At 44.8% G+C, this 26,930-nt stretch overlaps 2 non-coding genes across 2 annotated transcripts; both read right to left on the reverse strand.

The window, feature by feature from the left end:
• Positions 1-3,109: 3,109 nt before the first annotated feature.
• LOC113785882 (5.8S ribosomal RNA) lies at positions 3,110-3,265 on the reverse strand. Its single transcript, XR_003472066.1, has one exon. It is a non-coding gene; the product is annotated as a 5.8S ribosomal RNA (ribosomal RNA).
• Positions 3,266-3,642: 377 nt separating this feature from the next.
• On the reverse strand, positions 3,643-3,798 carry LOC113785883 (5.8S ribosomal RNA). Its single transcript, XR_003472067.1, has one exon. It is a non-coding gene; the product is annotated as a 5.8S ribosomal RNA (ribosomal RNA).
• Positions 3,799-26,930: the final 23,132 nt, after the last annotated feature.

The raw sequence follows: 26,930 nt of genomic DNA on the forward strand, positions 1-26,930 counted from the left end.
GGTTTACCAGATGGGTCAGCAGCTTCTGGAAAGTTAAAAAAACTAGCTAATACCAAAAATGGAGGAACTTGTTTTTTGTGGGGACACAAAAAGTGAGGACATGGTACTTATATGGGGATTGGGTAGTAGTGTTCCAAAGTCATGAGGTGGAGAGTGAAGGATTTGAGAGTATGAGAGAAAATCTGTGGAGGATAAAGTTGATGGTTGAGGATAAACGGAGAATGTTGATGAATTTGGATTTTTTTTCTAGAGAGCGTTCTCGGTTTGGTGGAGAATTTTTTGGAGCAGTGTCTTGTACTGCATCTCCTGATTGATCAGATGTTTGAGGTGAGAAGGGAATAGGGATGGGGGCAGTTCTTTGTCTTGTAGAACGTTTTCTTTTCAAGGAGGATGGAAAGGAAGATGTAGTGGTGGTAGGTTGTGGAGATAGTGTTTTGCGCATATGAGAGAGGTTCTTCGTGGAAAATTTGGAGATTTCACTATGCCAAAAATGACATTTTATAGTGCGCCTTTTACAGCGATTACTAAATACAAGCGCTGTTGTAAATATATTTTAAAAATAACGGAGCATATAACAGCGCTTTTTTGACAAGCGTTGTGGAAAAAGCGCTGTTGTAAGGTCATATAGCGTTTGCGCATAATATTTACAGCGCTTTTACACAAGCGTTGTAAAATGAAGCGCCCTCACATAATGTTTTACAACGCTTTTTTGACAAGCGCTGTAAAAGACTCGCGCTTTCAAATGATTAAATGACCTATTACAACGCTTTTTTTACAAGCGCACCTATTAGAGCGCTTTTGTTACAAGCGTTGTAAAATTTTATTCCGTTGCTACCCCCCTCAACTAGCAAGCCAACACACGCGTGCGCGCCACGTCCTCGTCTTAGTCGTGGTCGTCGCGTGCGCGTCTTGATTTACCCACATCCGATTGAAACATTTGGATTCCGTTGCTCCACCCCACAACTAGCAACCCATCATGCGCTTGGGCCCCGACCACGCCTACTTCGTAATCGTGGTCGTAGTGCTCGGGCGCGTGATGGTTTTGCATATTCAAGCCAAATTTTTGAATTTGCTACACCGTTCGTCAATTCACAAGCGAACATTTACCTTATCATACCCACATCCTTCCATTTTTTTTTGTCCTAGCGCTGGCCTAAAATCTGGCCCACACCAGGAGCACACATACCCTCCCCTATATATGTTTGAAGTGTTTTTTTCTAGTTTTGTAGAAAGGGAGCCCTTTTTTGGCTATAGGAGGAAAACCACTTTTGAGGGATCTAGACTTCGAGCTTTTTCATGAAATTTTGCACGAATGTTTATCAACACAATACTAGTGAATCGCGGCTCCTGACTGGTGAATCGTGAATCGGGACTGGTGACTTTGTGACTTGTGACTAGTGGCTGGTGAATCGCGACTCCTGACTGGGGATTGGTGACTCGTGAATCGCGACTCGGGACTGATAACTCGTGACTGGTGGGTGGTGAATCGCGACTCGGGACTGGTGACTGGGTGCAGGCCAGCCAGCCAGCCAGCTTGCCTGGTGACTGGGTGCTGGCCAGCCAGCCAACCAGCCTGCTTGCCTGGTGACTGGGTGCTGGCCAGCCAGCCAACCTGCTTGCCTAGTGACTAGGGACTTGTGACTGGGTGCTGACCAGCCACCCTACTTGCCTGGTGACTAGGGACTAAGTGCCAGCCAGCCAACCTGCTTGACTGGTGACTACGTGTTGGCCAGCCAGCCAGCCTGCTTGCCTACGAGCCTTTCCTCATCCGCCTTACGAGGTCCACCAACGACACGTGCCTCTAGGGGGCCAAGGCCCCCTACTGCTGGTCGGCAAGCGAACGACAGACACACGCATCGCTTCTAGCCCGAATTCTAACTTTTACCCGATAGAACTCGCCCTCGGGCTCCAGCTAACCCGAGGGAAACTTTGAAGGGAACCAACTAGTAGATGGTTCGATTAGTGTTTCGCCCCTATACCCAAGTCAGACGAACGATTTGTACGTCAGTATCGCTGCGGGCCTCCACTAGAGTTTCCTTTGGCTTCGCCCCGCTTAGGCATAGTTCACCATCTTTCGGGTCTTGACAGGTATGCTTTCACTCGAACCCTTCATAGAAGATCGGGGTCGGTCGACGGTGCAACCGTCAAGAGGATCCCACCAATCAGTTTCCTTGCGCCTTACGGGTTTACTCGCCCGTTGACTCGCACACATGTTAGACTCCTTGGTCCGTGCTTCAAGGCAGGTCGAATAGGGAGCCCACAGGCCGACGCCAGGAGCGCGCAAGTGCCAAAGCATGACGAAACGTCGCGCGCTGCCGTCCGCGATCGTGATGATGACGTCTCTGCGAGCATTTCAACAGCCCAGGCTTGGGCCACCATCACGATCCGCGTCGGTCGATGTCCCGAGTCGATTGGAGGACCGACACAAACCGTTCCACATCCGACCGAGACACATCGCCAGTCCCCATCCGCTTCCCTCCCAACAATTTCAAGCACTCTTTGACTCTCATTTCAAAGTCCTTTACATCTTTCCCTCGCGGTACTTGTTCGCTATCGGTCTCTCGCCAATATTTAGCCTTGGACGGAATTTACCGCCCGATTGGGGCTGCATTCCCAAACAACCCGACTCGCCGACAGCGCCTCGTGGTGCGACAGGGTCCGAGCACAACGGGGCTCTCACCCTCTCCGGCGCCCCCTTCCAGGGGACTTGGGCCCGGTCCGCCGCTGAGGACGCTTCCCCAGACTACAATTCGAACGCCGAAGGCGACCGATTCTCATGGTGGGCTTACCCCGGTTCGCTCGCCGTTACTAAGGGAATCCTTGTTAGTTTCTTTTCCTCCGCTTATTGATATGCTTAAATTCAGCGGGTAGCCCCGCCTGACCTGAGGTCTCATCACGAGCGTTTGGAAGCGCAAATGGGTACAAGAGGCCAAAATTCAATAGGGCAGCGCATGATTGGTCTCGTGCGACACACAACCACCATCTATCATGGCACACCCTACCATGGTCTCAATTTTCAACCAACCATGAGACAAAGAAGCTCACGGGAAGCCATCATTCACCCAGCACAACACCTACGAGTAGGAAATCGGCAATGGGCTTCGATATGTGACACCCAGGCAGACGTGCCCTCAACCTAATGGCATCGGGCGCAACTTGCGTTCAAAGACTCGATGGTTCACGGGATTCTGCAATTCACACCAAGTATCGCATTTCGCTACGTTCTTCATCGATGCAAGAGCCTAGATATCCGTTGCCGAGAGTCATTCTATATTTCATGTGTCAAAAACACAACCCGCACGAAAACCGTCTCCGGTTCCATGCAGGTGCGCACATAACAAAGTTTTAATTCCCTTGTTAGTTTCTTTTCCTCCACTTATTGATATGCTTAAATTCAGCGGCTAGCCCCGCCTGACCTGAGGTCTCATCACGAGCGTTTGGAAGCGCAAATGGGTACAAGAGGCCAAAATTCAATAGGCAGCGCATAATTGGTCTCGTGCGACACACAACCACCATCTATCATGGCACACCTTACCATGGTCTCAATGTTCAACCAACCATGACACAAAGAAGCTCACGAGAAGCCATCATTCACCCAGCACAACACCTACGAGTAGGAAATCGGCAATGGGCTTCGATATGTGACACCAAGGCAGACGTGCCCTCAACCTAATGGCATCGTGCGCAACTTGCGTTCAAAGACTCGATGGATCATGGGATTCTGCAATTCACACCAAGTATCGCATTTCGCTACGTTCTTCATTGATGCAAGAGCCTAGATATCCGTTGCCGAGAGTCATTCTATATTTCATGTGTCAAAACACAACCCGCACGAAAACCTTCTCTGGTTCCATGCAGGTGCGCACATAACAAAGTTTTAATTCCTTTACGCATTCAGCGTCGGGGTTTGATTTTTGGCGCAGAGGAGAACACACTTGGGTGTCCCCCTCCGAACCGGAGTTAGGCCGTGGTGTTCAATACCCCAAGCCAACCCTGTGTGTTCAAACTGATTCACGTGTTGGACTACATGTAAGGCATCGACAATGATCCTTCCGCAGGTTCACGTTCGGAAACCTTGTTACAACTTCTCCTTCCTCTAAATGATAAGGTTCAGTGGACTTCTCACAACGTCGCGGGCAACGAACCGCCCACGTCGCCGCAATCCGAACACTTCACCGGACCATTCAATCGGTAGGAGCGACGGGCGGTGTGTACAAAGGGCAGGGACGTAGTCAACGCGAGCTGATGACTCGCGCTTACTAGGAATTCCTCGTTTAAGACCAACAATTGCAATGATCTATCCCCATCACGATGAAATTTCAAAGATTACCCGGGCCTGTCGGCCAAGGCTATAGACTCGTTGAATACATCAGTGTAGCGCACGTGCGGCCCAGAACATCTAAGGGCATCACATACTTGTTATTGCCTCAAACTTCCGTGGCCTAAGCGGCCATAGTCCCTCTAGGAAGCTGGCCGTGGAGGGTTACCTCCACATAGCTATTTAGCAGGCTGCGGTCTCGTTCGTTAACGGAATTAACCAGACAAACCGCTCCACCAACTAAGAACGGCCATGCACCACCACCCATGGAATCAACAAAGAGCTCTCAGTATGTCAATCCTTATTATGTCTGGAACTGGTAAGTTTCCCCGTGTTGAGTCAAATTAAGCCGCAGGCTCCACTCCTGGTGGTGCCCTTTCGTCAATTCCTTTAAGTTTCAGCCTTGCAACCATACTCCGCCCGGAACCCAAAGACTTTGATTTCTCATAAGGGGCCAGGGGAGTCCTAAAAGCAACATCCGTTGATCCCTGATCGACATCGTTTATGGTTGAGACTAGGACGGTATCTGATCGTCTTCGATCCCCCAACTTTCGTTCTTGATTAATGAAAACATTATTGGCAAATCCTTTCGAAGTTGTTCGTCTTTTATAAATCCAAGAATTTCACCTCTAACTATGAAATACGAATGCCCCTGACTATCCCTGTTAATCATTACTCTGATCCCTAAGGCCAACACAATAGGATCATAATCCTGTGTTGTTATCCCATGCTAATGTATCCAGAGCATAGGCGTGCTTTGAGCACTCTAATTTCTTCAAAGTAACAGCGCCAGAGGCACGACCCGACCAATTAAGGCCATGAGCGCATCACCGTCAGAAGGGACGAGCCAACAGGTGCACACCAGAGGTAGACTGATCGACCCAACCCAAGGTCCAACTACGAGTTTTTTAACTGCAACAACTTAAATATACGCTATTGGAGCTGGAATTACCGCGGCTGTTGGCACCAGACTTGCCCTCCAATTGATCCTCGTTAAGGGATTTAGATTGTACTCATTCCAATTACCAGACTCAATGAGCTCGGTATTGTTATTTATTGTCACTACCTCCCGGTGTTAGGATTGGGTAATTTGCACGTCTGCTGCCTTCCTTGGATGTGGTAGCCGTTTCTTAGGCTCCCTCTCCAGAATCGAACCCTAATTCTTCGTCACTACCATGGTAGGCCACTATCCTACCAACGAAAGTTGATAGGGCATAAATTTGAATGATGCGTCGCCAGCACAAGGTTCGTGCGATCCAACGAGTTATCATGAATGATCAAAGCAACAGGTAGAGCCTGCGTCGACCTTTTATCTAATAAATGCATCTGTTCGAGAAATAGGGGTTTGTTTCACGTATTAGCTCTAGAATTATTACGGTTATCCGAGTAGTAGATACCATCAAACAAACTATAACTGATTTAATGAGCCATTCGCAGTTTTACAATTTGAATTAGTTCATACTTACACATGCATGGCTTAATCTTTGAGACAAGCATATGACTACCGGCAGGATCAACCAGGTAGCATCCATTAATGACTCTGCCATAATGCAAGCTTTGCGCCCACGAAAGGAAATCAAAACGTGCAGAACAACAAGCATAATTTAAGGCAACCATTATTAAGGGACAATGTGAAAAACAAAAAAGTTCATCTCAACCACCGTATCTGAAGATTCAGTCAATACATGGGAACCTCCCTAGACATACGAGTACATCTAGAAAGGGCTCATACATAAAATTACAAAAGCCACCACAAGACCGTGCACTGGCAAGGGATGGATCAAACCTAACAAGCCACACAAATACCATTTTAAAGGTAAGCATAATAGGAACCACATATGAACACCAAGGGCGTACAATGAAAACTGACAAGGATTACATGCAAACCGTTCAATGCAAAAGCACAGACCCGACAAACACAAATATCCAAAGAACATCACACACGCCAATGCATCAACAAGATCCAACATCACCGAACGTCCCACACCCCACAATGAAAGCACTGCAAGCACATGAAGTCGTCCAACAATGCCGGCTCCGCATCGCTAAGCATGACAAATTAAATCCAAGGGACAAAACCTGAGGGATGCGTGCTTCCGAGTCGGAACAACTGCATCGGGGCGTGATGCATGGAACAACTAAATCCAAGGGTTAACTTTAATCTAGGATCAAATGAAGGACCAATAAGAAACCTAACGTATTTAAAAGCTCAATGTAGTTACCCCTCAAAGCCAACCAAGTTCCGAGTTTAGCCCACCATCCATGAATCATTATGCTGCTGTCTGTGAAGATTGGTGACTGGTGAATCGCGACTCGTGACTACTGATTGGTGACTCGTGAATCGCGACTCGGGACTAGTGACTAGTGGTTGGTGAATCGCGACTCGTGATTGGTGACTGGGCACTCGTGAATCGCGACTCGTGACTGGTGACCGGTGTCTCGTGAATCGCGACTCGAGACTGGTGACTGGGTGCAGGCCAGCCAACCAACCTTCTTGCCTAGTGACAACGTGTTGGCCTGGTGACTGAGTGCTGGCAAGCAAGCCTGCAGCCTAGTGACTGGTGACTAAGTGCTGGCCAGCTAGCTAGCCTTGTGACTAGGTGACAGGTGACTGAGTGTTGCCCAGCCAGCCCGCCTGGTGACTGAGTGCTGGCCTTGTGACTGTCTGGCCTTTGTTACTAGATAGAGGCGTCAACTAGCAAGCCAACACATCCGATTGAAAAAATTGATTTCGTTGCTACGCCAGTAAACTAGCAAGCCAACACACGCACGTGCACCACGTCCACGTCTTAGTCGTAGTCGTAGTTGTCGCGCGCGTGTCTTGATTAACCTACATTTGATTGAAAAAATTGATTTCTATGCTACGCCCCTCAACTAGCAAACCAAAATACGCGTCACGTCCACGTCTTAGTCGTAGTCGTAGTCGTCGCGCGCGTGTTTTGATTTACCCACATCCGGTAGAAAATTTTGAATTTCGTTGCTACGCCCCTCAACTAGCAAGCCAACACACGTGCGCGCACTACGTCCACATCTTCGTCGTAGTCGTCACGCGCACGTCTTGGTTTACCCACATCTGATTGAAAAAGTTGGATTCCGTTTCTTAAAATTTTACAGGGACGTTTTCAATATTTAAATAACACTTCCCACAAAAAATTGGAATTTTCTAGAAATGGATTATTTAATTATAATTTTTTAAAGTGCAGAAATTATTAAATATATTATTAAAAAAATATTAAACAAATTAAAAATTTAAATTTGAGCAAAATTTATTATGGGACTTGCATCATAAAACACATAACATGGACATCAAAAATTTCATTGAAAACAAAATTTGGATTGCGTTACTAAGTGAATGGTGACTAGTGACACGTGAATCGTGACTCGGGACTGGTGGCTGGTGAATCGCGACTCTTGACTAGTGACTCGTGAATCGCGACTTGGGACTGGTGACTGGGTGACTAGGTGCAGGCCAGCCAGCCAGCCTGCTTGCCTGGTGACTTGGGACTGGGTGCTGTCCAGCCAGCCAGCCTGCCTGCTTGCTTGGTGACTGGTGATTGGGTGCTGGCCAGCCAGCCTGCATGCCTGGTGATTAGGGACTTGTGACTGGGTGTTGGCCAGCCAGCCTGCTTGCTTGGTGACTAGGGACTGAGTGCCAGCCAGCCTGCTTGACTAGTGACTACGTGATGGCCAACCAGCTAGCCTGCTTGTCTATGAGCCTTCGTTAGTCACTGAGAGTCGCCGACAAAGAATAAGTCTAAGTCATGCACCGTGACTGACACATAGTTCAGTTCAAGTGACCCACAAGCCTTCCCTAGTCACGAATGTTGAATAAGTCTTTGCCAGAAAATGTCCATGACTACTAAGGCTTACGTGCCATTGATTTGTTCGAGTGTTTCCAAGCAAGCGTGTATCATCAGTATGGTAATGTTGTGCATGACCTAGTCCGCGCATAGGTCGAGACGAACTGCCTTAGGACAACACGCGCCCAATCCCTCGAGGGAGGGCATAACCCTTGGCCTATTTTGGTATTTGCTAAACCCTTAATGGAACATGTACATAAAGGCTACTCGTGGGTGGGGAGGGACGAACCAAAGCGACTAGGGCTAAATCTCAGTGGATCGTGGCAGCCAGGTCACTCTGCCACTTACAATACCCCGTCGCGTATTTAAGTCGTCTGCAAAAGATTCTACCCGCCGCTCAATAGGAATTGGGTTTCAAGGTGTCCCACAAGGCTCATCCGCATTATGAGGTCCACCAACGACACATGCCTCTGGGTGCCAAGGCCCCCTATTGCTGGTCGGCAAGCGAACGACGGGAACATGCATCGCTTCTAGCCCGAATTCTGACTTAGAGGCGTTCAGTCATAATCCAACACACGGTAGCTTCGCGCCATTGGCTTTTCAACCAAGCGTGATGACTAATTGTGCGAATCAACGCTTCCTCTCGTACTAGGTTGAATTACTATTGCGACACTGTTATCAATAGGGTAAAACTAACCTGTCTAACGAAGGTCTAAACCCAGCTCACGTTCCCTACTGGTGGGTGAACAATCCAATACTTGGTGAATTCTGCTTCACAATAATAGGAAGAGCCGACATCGAAGGATCAAAAAGCAACATCGCTATGAACGCTTGGCTGCCACAAGCCAGTTATCCATGTGGTAACTTTTCTGACACCTCTAGCTTCAAATTCCAAAGGACTAAAGGATCGATAGGCCACGCTTTCACGGTTCGTATTCGTACTGGAAATCAGAATCAAACGAGCTTTTACCCTTTTGTTCCACACGAGATTTCTGTTCTCGATGAGCTTATCTTAGGACACCTACGTTAACTTTTAACAGATGTGCCGCCCCAGCCAAACTGCCCACCTGACAATGTCTTCCGCCTGGATTGGCCAACCAAAGTCAGCCTTGGATCCAAAAAGAGGGGCAGTGGTATTTCATGACGCGCGCCATGACCTGTTCGCTAAAATAACGTTAAAAGTAGTGGTATTTCATGTTCGCTGTTTCAAGCTCCCACATATCCTACACCTCTCAAGTCATTTCACAAAGTCGGACTACAATCTAGCTCTACAGGGTCTTCTTTCCCCGACTAATTAAGGCCAGGAGTGCATCGCTGGAAGAAGGGACGAGCCAACCGGTGCACACCAGAGGCGGGCCGATCGACCCAACCCAAGGTCCAAATACGAGCTTTTTAACTGCAACAACTTACCAATTACCAGACTCAATGAGCCCGGTATTATTATTTATTGTCACTACCTCCCTGTGTTAGGATTTGGTAATTTGCGCGCCTGCTGCCTTCCTTGGATGTGGTAGCTGTTTCTCAGGCTCCCTCTTCGAAATCGAACCGTAATTCTTCGTCACCCATCACCACCATGGTAGGCCACTATCCTACCATCGAAAGTTGATAGGGCAGAAATTTGAATGATGCGTCGCCAGCACAAGGGTTGTGTGATCCGACGAGTTATCATGAATCATCAAAGCCACAAGCAGAGCCTGCGTCGACCTTTTATCTAATAAATGCATCCCTTCCAGAAGTCGGGGTTTGTTGCACTTATTAGCTCCAAAATTACTACGGTTACCCGAGTTGTAGATGCCATCAAACAAACTATAACTGATTTAATGAGCCATTCGCAGTTTCACAGTCTGAATTAGTTCATACTTACACATGCATGGCTTAATCTTTGAGACAAGCATATGACTACTGGCAGGATCAACCAGGTAGCATCCATTAATGACTCTGCCATAATGCAAGCTTTGCGCCCACGAAAGGCAATCAAAAACGTGCAGAACAGCAGGCATAATTTAAGGCAACCATAATTTAGGGACAATGTGAAAAACACAAAAGTTCATCTCAAGCACCGCGTCCGAAGATTCAGTCAATACAAGGGCACCTCCCTAGACATACGAGTACATCTAGAAAGGGCACATACGTAAAACTACAAAATCCACCACAAGACCGTGCAACGGCAGAGGATAGATCAAGCCTAACAAGCCACACTGATACCGTTTTAAAGGTAAGAAAAACAGGAACCACATACAAACACCAAGGGCATACAACAAAAACTGACAAGGATTACATGCAAATCGTTCAATGCAAAAGCACAAAGCTGACAAACACAAATATCCAAAGCACATCTCACACGCCAACGCGTCAGCAAGACCCAACATCACCGAACGCACCATGCCCAATAATGAAAATCACTGCAAGCACATGAAGTCGTCCAACATTGTCGGCTTTGCATCGCTAAGCATGACAAATTAAATCTAAGGGACAAAACCTGAGGGACGAGTGCTTCGGAGTCGGGACAACTGCATCGGGGTGTGACTCATGGAACAACTAAATCCAATGGTTAACTTTAATCTAGGACCAAATGAAGGACCAATAAGAAACCCAACGTATTTGAAAGCTCAATGTAGTCACTCTCCGAAGCCAACCAATTCCGAGATTAGCCCACCACCCATGAATCATTATGTCGCTGTTTGTGAAGACTGGAGCAAGCACAGGTATGATCCATGGATCCCAACACCATCTTGGTTGACATTGGTGAAGGGGCCCTAATACCTCGAGAGCATAGGAAATAGATTACCACAACTCGGACAACATCTACCCGTGAGATGCCAATTCCTGGTGACTCGTGATTGGTGACTGAGTGCTGGCCAGCCAGCCTGCTTGGTGACTAGGTGATTGAGTTTTGGCCAACCAGCCTGCCTGGTGACTAGGTGACTGAGTGTTGGCCTTGTGACTGACTGGTCTTTGTTACTAGGAAGGGGCGTCAACTAGCAAGCCAACAAATCCAATTGAAAAAATTGATTTCTTTGCTACACCCCTCAACTAGCAAAAAAACACATGCGTGCGCGCCATGACCTCATCTTAGTCATAGTCGTAATCGTCGCGCACGCGTCTTGATTTACCCATATCCGATTGAAAAAATTGATTTCATTGCTTCGGCTCTCAACTAGCAAGCCAACACACGCGCGTACACCCCGTCCACTTCTTAGTCATAGTCGAGTCGCCGCACGCGCGTCTTGATTTACCCACATCCGATTGAAAAAATTGATTTCATTGCTACCCCCCTCAACTAGCAAGCCAACACACGCGCGCGCGCCACGTCCACGTCTTAGTTGTAGTCGTAGTCGTCGTGCGCGTGTCTTGAGTTACCCACATCCGATTGAAAAATTTGGATTTCGTTGCTCCGCCCCAAATCTAGCAAGCCAACATGCGCTCTGGCCCCGTCCACGCCTACTTAGTATTCGTGGTTGTAGTACTCACGCGCGTGATGGTTTTCCACATTCGAGCCAAATTTTTGAATTTGCTACACCGTCCGTCAATTGACAAGCCAAAATTTGCCATATCATATACATATCCTTCCAATTTTTTTTTGTCCTGTTGCTGGTCTAAAATCTGGCCCACGCCAGGAGCACACATACCCTCCCCTATATATGTCTGAAGTGTTTTTTCCAGTTTTGTAGAAAGATAGCCCTTTTTTTGGCTATAGGAGGAAAACCACTTTTGAGGGACCTAAACTTCGAATGTTTTCATGAAATTTTGCACGAATGTTTACCAACACAATACTAATATCCACAAAAAAATTGGAATTTTTGACAAACTGTGATTTTTTAAAATAATTTATAAGGGGCACATTTTCGAGTGAGGTACCTAGACTTGGAATTGTTTCTTGAAATTTTACAAGGACGTTGTCAATAATTAAAAAAAACTTCCCACAAAAAATTGGAATTTTCTGGAAAGGGATTATTTAATTATAATTTTTTATAGTGCAGAAAATATTAAAAATATTAAAAAATATTTAAAAATTAAAATTTTAATTTTGAGCAAAATTTATTATAGGACTTGCATCATAAAACACATAACATGGACATCAAAAATTTCATTGAAAACAAAATTTGGATTGCGTTACTAAGTGAATGGTGACCAGTGGTTGGTGAATCGCGATTCGTGACTGGTGACTAGTGGCTGGTGAATCGCGACTCGTGACTGGTGACTCGTGAATCGTGACTCGGGACTGGTGACTGGTGACTAGTGGCTGGTGAATCGCGACTATTGACTGGTGACTGGGGACTGTTGACTGGTGACTAGTGGTTGGTGAATCGCGACTCGTTACGTGTTACTCGTGACTGGTGACTCGTGAATCGGGACTCAGGACTGGTGACTGGGTGCAGGCCAGCCAGCCAGCTTGCTTGCCTGGCGACTGGTGACTAAGTGCTGGCCAGCCAGCCAGCCTGGTGACTGAGTGTTGGCCAGCCAGCCAGCTTGGTGACTAGGTGACTGGTGACTCGTGACTGAGTGCTGGAAAGCAAGCCAACTTGGTGACTGGTGATTCAGTGCTGGCCAGCCAGCCTGTCAGCCTGCCTGGTGACTAGGTGATTGAGTGCTGGCCAACCAGCCAGCCAGCCTGCCTGGTGACTAGGTGATTGAGTGTTGGCCTTGTGATTGATTGGCCTTTGTGACTAGGTAGGGGCGTCAACTAGCAAGCCAACACATCCGATTGAAAAAATTGATTTCTTTGCTACGCCCCTCAACTAGGAAGCAAACACACGCGCGCGTGCCACGTCTACGTCTTAGTCGTAGTCATAGTCTTCGTGCGCGTCTTGATTTACCCACCTCCGATTGAAAAAATAGATTTCGTTGCTACGCCCCTCAACTAGCAAGCCAACACGCGTGCGCGCCAAGGCCACGTCTTAGTCGTAGTAGAAGTCGCAGCTGTCGCACGCGCGTCTTGATTTATCGTCATCCGATTGTAAAAATTGATTTCGTTGCTACGCCCATCAACTAGCAAGCAACACATGCGCGCGCGCCACATCCACGTCTTAGTCGTAGTCGTTGCGTGTGTGTATTGAGTTACCTACATCCGATTGAAAAATTTGGATTTCGTTGCTCCCCCCCACAACTAGCAAGCCAACATGCGCTCAGGCCCCGTCCACGCCTACTTAGTAGTCGTGGTCGTAGTGCCAGCGCGCGTGATGATTTTCCCATATGTATGTCTGAAGCGTTTTTTCCAGTTTTGTAGAAAGAGAGCCCTCTTTTGGCTATATGAGGAAAACCACTTTTGAGGAACCTAGACATCGAATTTTTTCATGAAATTTTGCACGAATGTTTATCAACACAATACTACTTACTCGTGAATCGCGACTCGTGACTGGTGACTCGTGAATCACGACTCGGGACTGGTGACTGGATGACTGAGTGCAGGCCAGCCAGCCTGCCTGCTTGCCTGGTGACTACTTGCGGGCCTGGTTACTGGTGACTGAGTGCTGGAAACCAGCCAGCCAACCTGCTTGCTTGGTGACTAGAGATTGGGGACTAGGTGCTGGCCAGCCAGCCAACCGGCTTGCCTAGTTACGAAAGACTGGGGAATGGTGACTGGTGACTGGGTGCTGGCTAGCTAGCCAACCTGCTTGCCTGGTGACTAGGGACTGGTGACTGGTGACAGAGTGCCAGCCAGCAAGCCTGCTTGACTGGTGACTACGTGCTGGCCAGCCAGCCAGCCTTCTTGCCTGTGAGCCTTCCGTAGTCACGTACAGTCATCGACAGTCTAAGTCATGCACCGTGACTGACACATAGTTCGATTCAAGTGACCCACAATCCTTCCCTAGTCACAGACGTTGAATAAGTCTTTTCCAGAAAATGTCCATGACTATTAAGGCTTACGTGCCTTTGATTTATTCAAGTGTTTCCACCGCAAGCGTGTATCATTGGTACGGTTATCCTGTGCATGACCTAGTTCGCGCATAGGTCGGGACGAATTGCCTTAGGACGACACGCGCCCAATCCTTTGAGGGAGGGCATAGCCCTTGGCGTATTTTGGTATTTGCTAAACCCTTAGTGGAACATGTACATCAAGGCTACTCGTGGGTGGGGAGGGATGAATCGAAGCGACTAGGGCTGAATCTTAGTGGATCGTGGCAGCAAGGCCCCTCTACCACTTACAATAACTTGTCGCTTATTTAAGTCGACTGCAAAAGATTCTACCAGCCACTCAAGAGGAATTGCGTTTCAAGGTATCCCGTAAGGCTCATCCGCCTTACGAGGTCCACCAACGACACGTGCCTCTGGGGGGCCGAGGCCCCCTATTGCTGGTCGGCAAGCGAACGACGGGAACACGCATCGCTTCTAGCCCGAATTCTGACTTAGAGGCGTTCAATCATAATCCAACGCACGATAGTTTTGCGCCACTGGCTTTTCAACCAACCACAATGACCAATTGTGCGAATCAACGGTTCCTCTCATACTAGGTTGAATTACTATTGTGACACTCTCATCAGTAGGGTAAAACTAACCTATGTCACGACAGTCTAAACCCAACTCAGGTTCCCTATTGATGGGTGAACAATCCAAAACTTTGTGAATTCTGCTTCACAATGATAGGAAGAGCCGACATCGAAGGATAAAAAAGCAACGTCGCTATGAACGCTTGGCTGCCACAAGCCAGTTATCCTTGTGGTAACTTTTCTGACACCTCTAGCTTCAAATTCCGAAGGACTAAAGGATCGATAGGCCACGCTTTCACGATTCGTATTCGTACTAGAAATCAAAATCAAACGAGCTTTTACCCTTTTGTTCCACACGAAATTTCTGTTCTCGTTGAGCTCATCTTCAGACACCTGCTTTATCTTTTAACAGATGTGCTGCCCCAACCAAACTCCCCACCTAACAATGTCTTCCGCCCGGATTGGCCAACCGAAGTCAGCCTTGGATCCAAAAAGAAGGGCAGCGCCCCGCCTCCGATTCACGGAATAAGTAAAATAACGTTAAAAGTAGTGGTATTTCACTTTCGCTATTTCCAGCTCCCACTTATCCTACACCTCTCAAGTCATTTCACAAAGTCGGACTAGAGTCAAGCTCAACATGGTCTTCTTTCCCGGCTGATTCCGCTAAGCCCATTCCCTTGGTTGTGGTTTCGCTAGATAGTAGACAGGGACATTGGGAATCTCATTAGTCCATTCATGCGCGTCACTAATTAGATGACGAGGCATTTGGCTACCTTAAGAGAGTCATAGTTACTCCCATCGTTTACCCGCGCTTGGTTGAATTTCTTCACTTTGACATTCAGAGCATCGGGCAGAAATCACATTGCGTCAACATCCGTAGGGACCATCACAATGCTTTATTTTAATTAAACAGTCAGATACCCCTTGTCCGTACCAGTTCTGAGTTGATTGTTCGATGCCCGGGGAAGAGGCTCCGAAGGGCCCCTTCCCAATCTGTCCCATGATCGGCATGCGGTGACCCGCTCTCGCCGTGGGAGCAGCTCAAGCAGTCCACCAACAGCCGATAGGTTCAGAACTGGGAACCTCGTGCTCAGCCCTTAGAGCTAATCCTTTTCACGAGGTTACGGATCCATTTTGCCGACTTCCCTTGCCTACATTGTTCCATCGACCAGAGGATGTTCACTTTGGAGACCTGATGCGGTTATGAGTACGACCGGGAATGGAAGGAACTCTGTCCTCTGGATTTTCAAGGGCCGCCAGGGGCGCACCGAACACCACGCGACGTGCGGTCCTCTTTCAGCCGCTGGACCATACTTCGGCTGAGCCGTTTCTAGGGTGGGCAGGCTGTTAAACATAAAAGATAACTCTTTCTGGGGCCCCCGCCAACGTCTCTAGACTTCCTATTGTTGCCGTCAGCCACCACGTCTCAGTTCAGGAATTTTAACCTGATTTCGTTTCGGTGTACACGCTTAGAGCACTAACAAATGGGCTTCCCCCGTCCCTTAGGATCGACTAACCCATGTGCAAGTGTCGTTCACATGGAACCTTTCCCCTCTTCGCCCTTCAAAGTTCTCATTTGAATATTTGCTACTACCACCAAGATCTGAACCGACGACCGCTCCGCCCAAGCTCGCGCCCCACATTTTGCAGCGACCGCCGCACCCTCCTACTCATCGGGGCCTGGCCCTTGTCCCAACGACCGGGTATAGGTCGCGCGCTATAGCGCTAACCATTTTCGGGGCTAGTTGATTCGGCAGGTGGGTTGTTACACACTCCTTAGCGGATTTCGACTTCCATGACCACCGTCCTGCTGTCTTAATCAACCAACTCCCTTTGTGGGGTCTAGGTTAGCGCGCAGTTGGGCACCGTAACCCAGCTTCCGGTTCATCCAGCATCGCCAGTTCTGCTTACAAAAAATTGCCCACTTGGAGCTCTCGATTCTATGGCATGGCTCAACAAAGCAACCACACCGTCCTACCTATTTAAAGTTTGAGAATAGGTCGAGGGCATTGCGCCCCAGATGCCTCTAATCATTGGCTTTACCCGATCGAACTCACCCTCAGGCTCCAGCTATCTTGAGGGAAACTTCGGAGGGAACCAGCTACTAGACGGTTCGATTAGTCTTTCGCCCATATACCAAAGTCAGATGAATGATTTGCACGTCAGTATCGCTGCAACCCTCCGTTAGAGTTTCCTCTGGCTTCGCCCCGCTCATGTATAGTTCACTATCTTTCGGGTCCCGACATGTATGTTCTCACTCGAACCCTTCACAGAAGATCTGGGTCGGTCGGTGGTGCAACCCACAAGAGGATCCCACCAATCGGCTTCCTTGCGCCTTACGGGTTTACTCGCCAGTTGACTCGCACACATGTCAGGGGATCAAGCATAGTTCACCATCTTTCAGGTCCCGACAGGTACGCTCTCACTCGAACCCTTTTATAGGGACATTGTCAATACTTAAATAACACTTCCCACAAAAAATTGGAATTTTCTGAAATGGGATTATTTAATTATATTTTTTTTAAAGTGTAGAAAATATAAAATATTATTAAAAAATATTTAAAAAATTAAAAGTTTAATTTTGAGCAAAATTTATTATGGGACTTGCATCATAAAACACACAACATGGCCATCAAAAATTTCATTGAAAACAAAATTTGGATTGCATTACTAAGTGACTGGTGACTAATGACTCGTGGATCGTGACTCGGGACTGGTGACTGGGGATTGGTGGCTGGGAATCGCGACTCGTGACTGGTGACTGGAGGCTGGTGAATCGCGACTCGGGACTAGTGACTGGTGACTAGGGACTCATGAATCGCGACTCGAGACTAGTGACTGGTGACTCGTGAATCGCGTTGCAACACTGGTGACTGGTGATTGGTTGACTGGGTGAAGGCTAGCCAGCTAGACTGCTTGCCTGGTGACTACGTGCTGGCCTGGTGACAGGTGACTGAGTGCTGGCCAACCAGCCAGCCTAGTGACTGAGTGCTGGCCAACAAGCCAGTGAGCCTGGTGACTAGTGACTAAGTGCTGGCCAGCCAGCCAGCCCGGTCACTGGTGACTGAGTGACGGCGAACATGCCTAGTGACTAGGTGACTGAGTGCTGGCGAACCAATCAGCCAGCCTGCCTGGTGACTAGGTGACTGAGTGCTGGCCTTGTGACTGATTGGCCTTTGTTACTAGGTAGGGGCGTCAACAAGCAAGCCAACACATCCGATTGAAAAAATTGATTTCGTTGCTATGCCCCTCAACTAGCAAGCCAACACACGCACGTGCGCCATGTCCACGTCTTAGTCGTAGTCGTAGTCATAAACGTTGCACACGCGCCACGTCCACGTCTTAGTCATAGTCGTCGCGCGCGCGTCTTGATATACCCACATCCGATTAAAAAAATTGATTTCGTTGCTATGCCCCTAAACTAGAAAGCCAACACACGTGCGCACGCCACGTCCACGTCTTAGTCGTAGTCATAGTCGTTGTTGTCGCGCGCGCGTCGTCATTTACCCACATCCGATTGAAAAATTTGGATTCTGTTGCTTCGCCCCACAACTAGCAACCCACCATGCGCTCGAAACCCGTCCAAGCCTACTTCGTTGTCGTGGTCGTAGTGCTCGCGCGCGTGATGGTTTTCACATTCAAGCCAAATTTTTCAATTTGCTACACCGTCTGTCAATTCACAAGCCAACATTTGCCTTATCTTACTCACGTCCTTCCATTTTTTTTTTTGTCCTGGCGCTGGCCTAAAATCTGGCCCACGCCAGAAGCACACATACCCTCCCATATATATGTCTGAAGTGTTTTTTTTCTAGTTTTGTAGAAAGAGAGCACTTTTTTGGCTATAGGAGGAAAACCAATTTTGAGGGACCTAGACTTCGAATTTTTTCATGATAATTAAATAACACTTCTTGCAAAAAATTGGAATTTTCTGGAAAGGGATTATTTAATTATAATTTTTTAAAGTGTAGAAAATATTAAAAATATTATTAAAAAATATTAAAAAAATTAAAAATTTTATTTTGAGCAAAATTTATTATGGGACTTGCATCATAAAACACATAACATAGACATCAAAATTTTCATTGAAAACAAAATTTGGATTGCGTACTAAGTGACTGGTGACTAGTGACTCGTGAATCACGAATCGGGACTGGCGACTGGTGACTAGTGCCTGGTGAATTGCGACTCGTGACTGGTGACTGATGACTCGTGAATCGCGACTCGGGACTGGTGACTGGTGACTAATGGCTGGTGAATCGCGACTCGTGGCTGGTGACTAGTGGCTGGTGAATCGCGACTCGGGACTGGTGACTCATGAATCGCGACTGGTGAATGGGTGGCTGGTGAATCGCGACTCGTGACTGGTGACTCGTGAATCATGACTTGTGAATCGCGACTCGTGACTGGGTGCAGGCCATCCAGCCAGCCTGCTTGCCTGGTGACTACGTGCTGGGCTGATGACTAGTGACTAAGTGCTGGCCAGCCAGCCAGCCTGGTGACTAGGTGACTGGTGACTCATGACTGGTGACTGAGTGCTGGCCAGCCAGCCAGCTAGCCTGGTGACTGGTGACTGAGTGCTGGCCAGCCAGCCAATCTGCCTGGTGACTAGGTGATTGAGTGCTGGCCAGCCAGTCAGCCTGCACTACTAGAAATTTCGCCTATAGTGACCAATTTAGAAACTGAATATTTTCAGTCACAATATCGACCGAAATAGAGACCATAATTTTGAACTTGGAAACTAAATATTATTTCGTCACTAAATTGGTCGCTAATGAAATTTAGAGGCTGAAATAGCTACTGAATGTTAGTGACCAAAAATTCAGTCGCTAACTATCACTAATAGAAAATTCGCCTTTCACTCTAGCGACTGAAATAGTGACTGAAATTTTGAACCTTGAAACTAAATATTATTTCATCACTAAATCAGTTGCTAACAAAATTTAGAGACGAAATTTAGAGACCGAAATTTAGAAACTTAGCTACTTAAATTTTAGTGGATGAAAAATCGATCTCAATTATTTATATTTTCTTTTAATTAAAATTGTCTGAAATTTTATTTATCATGATTGAAATTTTTTATAGTTCCTTCTCCAATTTTCATTAAAATAAAATTCCCTCTCTAATTAAAAAACAAACAAAAATTATTTCAATCAAAATAACATTCCTTCTCCATTTTTTACTAAAATAAAGTTCCCTCTCTGAAACTCTATTCACTATCTAAACTCGTAATACAAACCCTAAACTCTAAAAAACTCATTTCATCCGTTGTCGCACCTCCGTACTCTGATTCAAATGCGGCAGATGGAGATTTAGATAGGAATGATTCGGGTGCTGAGGACAGGCATTATTTTGTTTAAGCTTAAGATTCAGATTCAGGCTGGGGAGGAAGTCCTCTCCTAGTTGTAGTTGAAGTGGATAATGATCGAAGGGAGAAAGAATCGTCTTAATCATTTTGATGTGTCATCGGCGATGCGATTTCAACTCGGAATCTTCTTTCTACGAGTCGAACGTAGCCTAGAAAGGAGCGCTACAAAGTGGTCGAAAAGCTTTGTGCTGGAACTTGTTTTTCTCCTATTCCTACTTCACCGTTCCACCACTGCTTCTCCATTTCGTCACCATTCCACCACCACTTCTCCAGGGGAAGTATGATGTTGTAATTGTTGATTCCTCATATCCTGTGGGTGAGTCGTTTGTGTTTTGTAGGAGGTACTATGTGGCTGTTGTTTGGCTCTATACTATTGAATTTAACAAGTTAAAATCCTCACATAAATCTCATTTGATTTTGTTTCTTTTATCAAAATGGAAATTGATTTCTTTTATTTCTACAGTGGGAAGCCCTTGCTCTCTTGCTCATTGGTATAATTGTTAGTCAATTACGATCGACACCCAAGGGAAGTACTACTTTGGGTCTTCCTGTCACAATGAGTGCATATCTCTATACGTTTATTTTTGTAAGTGATGTTTGTTATTTGTTCGTTATGTTAATTGATTATTATTATTATTATGCAATCAGTGAACTTTTAATCTATTAAGATTTGTTAGAATTAAGTAAATCTGTCAATATTCCTAGATTGTACAGCTTGCTAGATTACTTGTTAGTATTCATAGAATATTCAACTTCCTAGGTTAGTGTTAATCAATTAAGCATTCAATGTATTTTTTATATGTTGATCTAACATCGGAATTATTTTGCAGGTTACTGTTCCATCAATGGCCTCTATTTATAATGAGTATGCTTTGAAGAGCCAATATGATACAAGTTTATATCTGCAGGTGAAGTATACCGAATTGGAAAAAGAATCATAAATTGACCACATTTTTATAAAGACCTAAAAATGCTTTAATGAGTTCAAAATTGTGTTTCTGTAAGGAATTTGAATTATCATCTCCTTCTAACATTGGATAGTCTACTATGTTAATTTGTTCTAGTTAGGCCTTTTCATGTATTTTGGTCAACACTTTATTACTGTCCAGTTTGTGTGCACGGGCATGCCCATGTGTGAAGACAAACTTGCTTACACTGTATTAGAAATTGGAATTTATTGCAGTTTATATTAGAAATATAATCTTGGTCTCTATGTCTTCAAAAAATAACTAACATGATTTAATTGTAATGGGTGGTACTTAAGAGACAGAAACTAATATGGATGCTGGACGACTGAAACTAACTAGAAGATTCATCTAGATATCCTAGAAGACAATAATGAAGTAAAATAAAATAAATGGGTAGTTTCAAGAACTGCACTTTAGTGGTGCCACCCTGCTAGGACACTTTTAACTGCTTTATTATTAATATTACATATGCTAATTCTCAATTTCTTGGTTTGCAGAACTTATTCTTGTATGGGTATGGAGCTATGTTCAATTTTCTTGGAATACTCGTGAATGCCATTGTCAAAGGTAATAAAATGAATCTCTTATAAGTTGAAATCTCGTATTCACTTTTAATCCATTTGAAATTGAGCCAAATAAAAATTCTAGTGAGCAAACATAAATTCAAATGGCGCTTAGGATTTGTGTCACAGACTAAAAATACAGAATGACCCACAGGATGAAGTTCCATCATGTGGTCGTCTGAGGGTTAGACATATGCAAATTTACCCCATTCTGTGAGGATTATACGATAGAAATCTTTACATTACACCAGGACTCGCCCTCTGTGTTTTAGAATACGACAAGAGAAAAGAAAATCAGGAATTTGATATCAGCTAATATAAACTAACTCAGATCTTGATACACACATATAACTGTTGGGTTTAACTGACCTAATTGATTTCTAGTTCAAAATAGATCTACGTAAATGAAAATGTGATGGAGTTGGCATATTAGTAGATTTTGTGCTCTTGAGACATTGCATTGTATTCAAGTGTTTTTGTCATAAATCATTGTGTCTTCATAGGAAGGCAACAAAAAATCTTTTATATACACACAACTTCCAGGGATTCGTATAAATAAACTCCTTTAGAAGATAGTTTAATTGTTGATGGTTTATTTAGTTTGTTGATTATGTCAGGCTTTTCAATTTCCACCCATGGCATATACATTTCCATTTCCATTTTCTGATGCTTATATTTAATAATGCTATTTCAAATGTTCCAAGTCCTAGCAGCTTTGATATCCTAGAAGGCCATTCAAAAGCCACTATGTTATTGATTGCAAACAATGATGCCTAAAGGATATTATCATCTTTCTTCTTCAAATATGCAGGTCAATAATTCAGACTTACATTTTTATTTTTTTCCATTACATTGCCTTCTATTTTGTTGATGTCATGTTATTTATCTCTTCACTCAATAACCTATTTAATATGTTGCAGATACAATTTTGAAGATGAGATTGATGATCATGATGCTGGTGATTTTGATGATGAGATTGGTGATAATGATGGTCGTGATCATAATGATGAAGAGTTAGATGGATAGTGATAAGTTAATCCGAAGAACCAATATTTTGCAATTTGTTATGACTTAATATATTTTATTAAAATTAAAATTGTATCTGTATTATTTTGAATACTTACAAATATTATTTAAATATATTATATTCTTTAGTTATATGCGGTGATATGATTAATGCTTTTATATTATTTTGGTGTATGAACTTTTTAGATATTGAAATCAAATTAAAAAATTATTTTTATTGTCGTTTTGGACAATAAAGTAATGAATATAAAAGAAAAAAAAGTAGTAACATTTTGAGACATAATTGGTGACCAAATTTTTAATAAAAATAACAATTTATGTCACAAATTTCGTCTCTAAATCAGTCACGAATGACATAGTAAATTAATTCAAAGTGGTTGCTAAATCAGTCACTAATTAAGTCTAAAAAATCGGTCACAAAATTAGTCACAAAATTCAGTCACAAAATCGATCACAAAATTCGGTCACTAAATCAGTCACTATATTCGGTCACTAAATTCAGTCACTAAATCGGTCACTAAATTCAGTCACTAAATCGGTCACTAAATTCGGTCGCTGATTTGGTCGCAACAGCTAGCGACTAGCAGTTTACCTACCGATTTAAATTGGTCGCTAAATCGGTCGCTATTGGATTTAGTGACCGATTTTCTTCATTTAGTGACTGAAAAATTGGTCTCTAAAAGCGTTTTTTCTAGTAGTGCTAGGTAACAAAGTGTTGGCCTTGTGACTGAGTGCTATGTCGACGTCTTAGTCGTAGTTGCAGTCGTCGCGCGCGCATCTCAATTTACCCACATCCGATTGAAAAATTTCGATTCTGTTGCTACGCCCCTCAACTAGCAAGCCAACACACGCATGTGCGCCACATCCACGTCTTAGTCGTAGTTTTCGCGCTTGCTACTTGATTTACCCACATCCGATTGAAAAATTTGGATTCCGTTGCTACGCCCCTCAACTAGCAAGCCAACATACGTGCGCACGCCACGTCCACGTCTTAGTCGTAGACGTGGTCAACAAGCGAATGACTGGCACACGCATCGCTAGTCAGCAGTAGGGGGCCTTGGCCCCCCAGAGGCACGTGTCGTCGGTGGACCTCGTAAGGCAGATGAGCCTTGCGGGACACCTTGAAACGCAATTCCTATTGAGCGGCAGGTAGAATCTTTTGCAGACGACTTAATTACGCGACGGGGTATTGTAAGTGGCAGAGTGGCCTTGCTGCGACGATTCACAGAGATTCAGCCCTAGTTGCTTCGATTCGTCCCTTCCCACCCACGAGTAGCCTTCAGAGATACCAAAATAGGCCCAGGGTTATGCCCTCCCTCGAGGGATTGGGCGCGTTCTGTCCTAAGGCAATTCATCCCGACCTATGTGCGGACAAGGTCATGCACATGATAATTATACTGATCATACACGCTTACGATGGAAACACTCGAACAAATCAAGGGCACGTAAGCCTTAGTAGTCATGGACATTTGGCAAAGACTTATTCAACGTCCTTGACTAGGGAAAGCTCGTGGGTCACTTGAACCGAATTGTGTGTCAATCACGGTGCATGACTTAGACTTACTAACCATCGCGCGACTGTCCATGAGTAGCGAAGGCTCGTAGGTAAGCAGGCTGGCTGGCAAGCACGTAGTCACCAGTCAAGCAAGCTGGCTGGTTGGCACTCAGTCACCAGTCCCTAGTCACCAAGCAAGCAGGCTGGCTGGCTGACCAGCACCCAATCACCAGTCACTAGTCACCAGGCAAGCAGGCTGGCTGGCTAGCTGGCTGGCTGACACTCAGTCACCAGTCACCAATCACTAGGCAAGCAGGTTGGCTGGCTGGCTGGCCGGGCAGCACCCAGTCACATGTCCCTAGTCACCAGGCAAGTAGGTTGGCTGGCTAGCACCCAGTCACCAGTCCCTAGTTACCAGGAAAGCATGTTGGTTGGCTGGCCAGCACCCAGTCCCCAGTCCCTAGTCACCAGGCAAGCAGGCTGGCTGGCCAGCACTCAGTCACCAGTCCCGAGTCACGATTCACGAGTCACTAGTCACGAGTCGCGATTCACTAGTCACCCGTCACTTAGTAATGCAATCCAAATTTTATTTTCAATGAAAATTTTGATGTCCATTTTATGTGTTTTATGATGCAAGTCCCATAATAAATTTTGCTCAAAATTAAATTTTTTATTTTTTAATATTTTTTATGCTAAATTACATCTGTGGTCCCTTAACTTAATTTCAGGTAACGTTTTAGTCCTGTATCTTTTTTTTTTTTTTTCCGACCTGGTCCTTTATTTTAATTTTAAGTGACAATTTGATATTTTATGTTTTAAAATTTCAACAACGTTATCCTTTTTCGGGAAAAAAAAAAAGAAAAAGGACTAAAACATTACCTGAAATTAAGTTAACGGACCACAAATATAATTTAGCCTATTTTTTAATAATATTTTTAATATTTTCTGCACTTTAAGGAATTATAATTAAATAATCCCTTCCCAGAAAATTCCAATTTTTTGTGGGAAGTGTTTTTTAATTATTGACAACGTCCCTATAAAATTTCTAGAAAAAAATTCAAGTCTAGGTACCTTAACTCGAAAATGTGCCCCTTATAAGTATTGTGTTGATAAACATTCGTGCAAAATTTCATGAAAAAATTCGAAGTTTAGGTCCCTCAAAAGTGGTTTTCCTCCTATAGCGAAAAAGGGCTCTCTTTCCACAAAACTGGAAAAAACACTTCAGACATATATAGGGGAGGGTATGTGTGCTCCTGGCGAGGGCCAGATTTTAGGCCATCACCAGGACAAAAAAAAAAAAATTGGAAGGATGTGGGTATGTTAGGGCAAATGTTGGCTTGTGAAAATGGACCGAAATTCGTATTTTCGAACAAGATCATGGCTACTGTTCAAAATCTGACGCGGAACCCGAAACACAGTTACAAATTTAGAAGAAGAATGCTATTAAGGTCTCTTGGTCCTCAATTTCATCTGGTCTTTTCGGAGGATTTTCGTACCCCTCAACAAAAATGGACATATATTTGTATTTTTGGACCAGCCTTTGGCTTGTTTTTGAAATCTTGCGCAGAATCCAAAAATGGGGAAGAATGCTATAAGGGTCTACTGGTCCACGATTTCATCTGGACTTTTCAGCCGATTTTCGTACCACCCAACAAAAATGGACTAAAATCCGTATTTTTGAACAAGACGATGGCTAGTGTATGAAATCTGAAGCGGCACCCGAAAAACAATTATAAAATTAGGAGAAGAATGCTATAAGAGTCTCCTGGTCCTCGAATTCATCTAGACATATCACGCGATTTTCATACCACCCGACTAAAATGGACCGATATCTGTAGTTTCGAACAAGATGATGGCTAGTGTTTGAAATCTGACGTCGAACTTGAAACAAAATTATAAATTTAGAACAAGAATGCTATAAGGTTATCTCGGTCCTCGATTTCATTTGGACTTTTCGGGCAATTTTGGTACCCCTTTACAAAAATGGACCAAAATCTGTATTTTCGGGTCAGATGATGACTAGTGTTTAAAATCTGATGCGGAACCCAAAACAATGTTATATATTTATGTGAAGAATGCTATAAGGGTCTCCAGGTCCTCGATTTCATCTGAACTTTTCAGGAGATTTTTGTACAACCCGACAAAAATGAACCGATGGCTTGTGTTTGAAATCTGATGCGGAACCCGAAGCACAATTATAAATTTAGGAGAACAATGCTATAAGAGTCTCTTGGTCCTTGATTTTATCTGAACATTTTGTGTGATTTTCGTACCACCCGACTAAAAGGGACCAAAATCCGTATTTTCAAACAAGATGATGGCTAGTGTTTGAAATCTGACGTGGAACCCGAAACACAATTATAAATTTTGAAGATGAATGCTATTAGGGACTCTGGGTCCTCGATTTCATCAGGACTTTTTGGGTGATTTTCGTACCCCTCGACAAAAATGGACCCAAATTTGTATTTTCGGAATAGACGATGGCTAGTGTTTGAAATCTGAAGCGGAACCCGAAACACTGTTATATATTTAGGTGAAGAATGCTATAAGGGTCTCCCGGTCCTCGATTTCATCTGGACTTTTTAGGCGATTTTCATACCACTCGATAAAAATCGACGGAAATCGCTATTTTCGGACCAAACAAAGGCTAATGTTTGAAATTTGACGCGGAACCCGAAACAAAGTTATAAATTTTGGGGAATACTGTTATAAGGGTCTCCCAGTGCTCGATTTTAACTGGATTGAAATCTGTTTTTTCAGACAAGACGATTCCTAGTGTTTGAAATTTAACGTAGAACCCGAAACACAGTTAAATTTTTTGTAGAAGAATGTAAAAAGGGTATCCCAGTCCTCGATTTCATGTGGACTTTTCGGGCGATCTTAGTACCACCTGACTAAAATGGACCGAAATTCGTATTTGCGAACAAGACGATGGCTAGTGTTTGAATCTAACGCGGAACCCGAAAC

Source organism: Cicer arietinum, chromosome 3 (genome assembly GCF_000331145.2).
Source record: "Cicer arietinum cultivar CDC Frontier isolate Library 1 chromosome 3, Cicar.CDCFrontier_v2.0, whole genome shotgun sequence".
In the NCBI taxonomy this organism is placed as follows: domain Eukaryota; kingdom Viridiplantae; phylum Streptophyta; class Magnoliopsida; order Fabales; family Fabaceae; genus Cicer; species Cicer arietinum.